Consider the following 5,371-nt stretch of genomic DNA (forward strand, 5'->3'; position numbering starts at 1 on the left):
GGGGGGGGCGGGGGCGGGGAGAGGCAAGACGGGTCCGAGGTGAAGCCGGGCCGGGCGAGGGGCGAGGTGAGGCCGGGCCGTGGGTCGAGGCGGGGAGCCGAAGTGAGGTAGGTAGAGGCGGGGAGCCGAGGCCCGGCAGGGGCCAGGCTCGAATAGAGGCCGGGGGCTGAGGAGAGGCTGGGCCGGTCTGGGGGTTGATGCCGGGCCTGGGACCGAGGCGGGGCGGGGCAGGGTGGGTGCTGTGTGCTGGGCCAGGGGTCTAGGCTGGGATGGGGGTCGAGTAGGGGCCGAGCTGGGTCGGGAGCCGAGTCGAGGCCGGGGAGGGGGTTGGTCGCCAACCCTCTCCCCAAGCCCCCCAGAGCCGCCGGGGCGGGCGCCCGGAAGTCCGGCCCGCAACGCGGGCTCTCCCGGAAGCCTCGCTTCCTGCTCCGCCTGCGAGGCCTCCTGCCTCGGGGTCGCGAGGACCAGGAAACTGAGGCCCGCAGCCCGGGACGCGGCCAAGGTCACACGATGGCCAGGGTTTGAGCCCAGTTCCTGTCTGTTCCGAGCACGGAGCCGGCGAGGCGGGGTTCGGGGTCCGGGTTCCAGGGCGGATGCTGTGGAGCTGGGGTCTGAGTGGGAGTGCCTGCGGCCTAAGGAAGCCCCCGATGGACGCGCTGGCGGCACTGTAGGGCCCCTTTATCCAAGCTTGCTGCAACCCCGGGATTGCTTCCTGGGTGCCTTTGGCATGGATTAGAACACACTTCCGAGCTAGTGAATCTTTAACCTACGTTTGGAACGACCTGTCCAGGGTTGAGGCGGCCTCCCTAGCAGAGCGTCCTAAAGCTTTCTTGTTGCCCAGTCCAGGTGGTTACGGGAGGTAAAACGGTAGCTTTGTTAATAAGGCTTGACAATTATAGAGTCCTTAAAATATTAGCTAATCAACTGAGCACTTTTGAGCTCCTCAAAACACCAAGTTGCTGTTTTAAATGAATCGATTAAAAATGCACAAGAAATCATTGGCAGGAGACATGAGGCAATTCGGACGATTTGGGGAGGCCCCGGAAGTCACTGTTGAGAGCTGTGTAGTTGATGTAGTTGTAGCTGATGTAGTTGGTGTTGGAGTAGTCAGCTCTAGTTCTTGTTTCAGAACTGGTGGTCAGCTTTTTTTCTGCTGGCTGTTTGCGTGGTTGCTCCTGCATTTCTGGCTGTGTGTGTGTCTGAAGGAGTGTGAGATGCCATGGCGCATGCTGTGTGTGGTGTTCTTGGAGTTTTCAGAAACTGTCAAGAGTAGCCAAAACTGGAAGAACTTTGAATGCATGGTGTTGTTAGCTGGGCCCAAAATTATGAGGAATTGAGTGTGTATGTGTTTATCACAAATCTGGCCACTTTGTTAGAGTGTGCCATAAAGGTTTTCTCTAGTTAACGGGTAGAATGTAGTGTGCCTGTTCACTGGGCATGTCCTTTTGAAAACAGATCCTTGTCACTTGGGCATTAGAAACCTGCTGTTTTCCGTGAGGGCTAACTTCAGATACAGGTATTCAAAATTGCTACTTCAGAAAGATTTAAAATAGTTGGTTTGGATAATAGCTGACTCACATGCTGTCTGCTCATCATTGTAAGAAAGTTAGTAGAAAGCAAAAACTGGTTCTGTGCTTCTCACAGTTCTGGTTTTTAAATCATGTGGTTTAGCTATTTGCTTTGCCTCTTGCACAGTGTGAAGAGGGCGTTCAGACCTGCTAAGCCACCTCTACCAAAGATCAGACAGGGTTTGAAACTATAGGAAGGTACACCTGGACTTTTCTGTTTACTTTAGTAGAATTCAGTATGGACCATCAGCCACTGAGGTGATCTCCAGGGTCAAATGGCTGTAGGAATAAATCTAACATAGGGGAAAAACCCTTGTGCAAGTCCATAAATAGTGTATTAACTTGGTTTGAGAGAGTTAAATCAGTTTCCTTCAAATTCTTCAAATTCAATGTTGCCTTGAGATATATGAATTTAAATCTGCTCTTGATCACAGTTCAGGCTCACCAAGCATTTCTGCACCCTTCCTGAGGGTTGTGATCACTTACTGAGCTGGTGTTCAGACCCAGCTAGCCTGTGCTTGCCATAGCATTTATGACTGGTCTCTGTACACTTTGGCCCATAGATTATTCTCCCCTTTGACCTTCCAATCTTTGTAGGATTAGGAGAATGAAGGAAATAAGATGCACGTCTGTCAGAGGTGGTTGGGAAAGAAACATGAAAAATTCCTTTCAGTTGGGATCTTAACATTAAATAAGAACTTAGCTCTTTTGTGGTCTGTCTGCTCATCATTGGTGTGGTTGGTGTTAGAGATGTCCTCCCAGCACCATCTGAAGTGGTCTTTTGGAAATGTTTTTGACCTAATAGTGGGTTGGGTGTAACACTTCCTACTGGCAGGTAAAGGAGGGCTTGGGAATGTGTGAGTGTGAAAGAATAGGGGGTGGGGTTAATTTCAGAGTGTGAGCCAGGGTGAGGGGAATACTTCATCCTTAGGTTCTTACCCTCTTGTGATTGTTATAAAGTCTTTAAAATATAGTATCTGTTATAGCTATACAGCTCTATCACTATTCTGGAAGGTAGTTCAACACTCTCAGATGGATCAGATGGCCTGATTAGCTAGAAAAAATGTGGCAGAATTTAACACAAAAACATCAAAGCTTATTCCTAGGAGAATCTGTTAGGCCCTCACCCAGGTCTTTCAGCCAAGCTTCCTTATATGAGTGGGAAGAAATGGTGAAGCTGTCTGTTGCAGGGACTAACCTCCATATTCCTAACAAACCCATGTTTCCTGGGTTTTGCATACATTGGAGACAAGAGCTTGGCAGCCTGTCATCACATAGAAAGGGAAGAGTGGGACTTACCACTCACTGAAAAAGAAGAGACAGAAAAAAGCATACAAGACAGGCAGATTTTACACACATAGCATTCGGGAGCGATTCTCTTTGGGAGGCAAACATTATTACACACCTGAGGCTACAGGGCTAACTGTTAGTATACAGCCTAAATTAACAGAAGCCCCAGTTATGATCCATGCACATTTTCAGAAGTTAGAGATGTACAGTATAATTTAGAAACATTAATTAATATTTAATCAGAATTTAGTAAGTTTTGCTCCTCAGAGGGATGCTAGCAAGCTAGAAGAGTTTGTCTCCAAAGAGCAAGTCATATGTAAAATAGCCAACATCTTTCAGTTTGTATTGTACATCAAATTGTTTTTGCAGTGATGTATGTGGGAGCCAAACAGAAAGCTTAACAGTACTAGGTCTCTGAGGTCCTGGAAATTTTTAACGTGAAGTTTTTAAGTGTCCTGTCCGTTTGACTTAGGGACAAATGGCCAAGAAAGCAGTTTCAAGATTCTGTCTAGACTTACACGTGAAGAGTAGGAACGAAGGAAAAGTTAGATGTGCCAGTGTTTTGATCACAGGTTTCAGAATAAAGGATGTCTTTAAAAATTGCTGTTAAGAGTGTGTTTTTCTGTCAAGTATTCTATCATCTGTAGATGAGCATGCAGTTCCTAACTGATTGAATCTATTAATTTATATTTAAAATACTGTATCTTTTGTCAATTTTGGTGATGTAACTTTGCTTAAAATAATTATAGCTTTTAGCATTTCTCTTTTGTCAAAGTGATATGAGATCTTGCAGATTCCTGAGGGGATCACTGAAAATATATTTTTAGTCACTGGTTGCATGTACCTGAGGGCAGGTTTAGGAAGCAGATTGTGTGGTATTGAACTTTGCTGAGATGGACGTGTTTGCCCTGAGTAGTTATCTGTGTCTCTACAGCCCAGATTCCTCTTCACTGGAATGTCAAAGGAATGTTCAGATTCCATCACACTCATGTATACTTTTAAACCAGTATGAAATTCATCATTGAGTTGATAGGGTTTTTTTTTTTCTGACAAACTAATTTTTCAGAAAAGCATATGTGTATGATTAATCTTTCCACTTTTTCATACTTAAGGCCCTGATAAATGTTCTTTTATGATTCTTTTCTCCTCTTCTTGACAGTGAATCTCTTGGGTGCCCAGGGAGGTGGCCAGTAGAGAAAAAGACAGGTGGAGATAGAGAGATGGGTGGAGGAAGGTGCGTGAATTCTGGGCAGAGGAGTACTCACTGGCAAAGTATAAGGCTGGGTGGAGACGCAGGGCCATGGCAGTGAATGGAATGGAAAAGCAGGCCAACAGGACACAGTAAAAGGAGTGGGCACTGAGTCAGACCTATCAGGAGGATAGGGAAGGAGGTGCCATTTGAGTAGAGGTATAAGGGAGTGGGGGTTCTGTGGGTCTTTGGGAGAAGCAAGAAGCTTCTCCCAGGCAGGGGAACAGTAAGTGCAAAGGCCCTTAGGTGGGAGTGCACTTAGTGGTTTTGGAGACCTGCCAGGAGCACAGGAGGGGAGAGAAGCCTGCTGGTGTTTACCAGTGGTCCTTTGAGGGATAGCCCCACAGAAAGGGTATTTTGGGAACTTGTGGGAGGATTTTGGGCTCTGTCAATGGTGAGAGGCAATACTGATATTTAGTACGTTTAGCAGCAAGAATGCATTCAGCATGACTTTCATATAGGTGAAAAATCTGTTTATATCTTAAACCTAATTCTCTTTATGTACGGAGTCAACGTGTGTGTGTGTGTGTGTGTGTGTGTGTGTGTGTGTGTGTGTGTGTGTTTGGTTTTAGTAGATGTTCTGAATTTTCTAGGAAAGAAACTACCTTGTAAATTAAGGGTGATTGTATTTTGTTCTTTGCAGAACTTTACCAAGAGTTGTCCTCTGTTTCTGGTGGTGGGACATTTCATGGACACAGCAGGCTCTGAGTATCTGAGATGCTGGTGTATTTGTGGCAGTCTTCATTAGATGGTTCTCTGACTGCCTCCCTTGAACTTGTAGTGTGGTCCTGACCAATACTGAAGGTCATGTGTTATATGACACCATCTTTCATTTCCGTGTTACATTTTGGTTGGGGCAACATGGGTTTTTTGCAGTCTGGTGTGTATGTTGGTTGTATTGTCTGCTAGTTTCCTTTCTGGATGGCAGGGGTGGTGCTGCGAAATGCCATGGGGGTGTCGGCTCTGATCTTCTTAAAGAACCTGACTTAGTCTGACCTTTCCTAACAGGACCCTCTTGCTGGCATTGAGAACACCTTGCAGAGTGGAAGCTACAGGCTTTGGGAATGCCAGAGGAGAGATGAGGTAGCCGGGACCAGGTGGATAGTGATGGGAAAGCACCTTTTCAAAGGGAGAGGTGATGGGACTTGCCAGTAAAGTAAACAGATTTGAGGATGAGAGAGACAGAGAGAGGAATTGTGAGTGTCTCTGGGGTTTGGGTCTGAAGAACTGGGAGGAAGTTGCAGAGGGTTAAAGTGGGAAAGAG

This window comes from Lipotes vexillifer, unplaced genomic scaffold (genome assembly GCF_000442215.2).
Source record: "Lipotes vexillifer unplaced genomic scaffold, Lipotes_vexillifer_v1.1 scaffold814, whole genome shotgun sequence".
In the NCBI taxonomy this organism is placed as follows: Eukaryota; Metazoa; Chordata; class Mammalia; order Artiodactyla; family Lipotidae; genus Lipotes; species Lipotes vexillifer.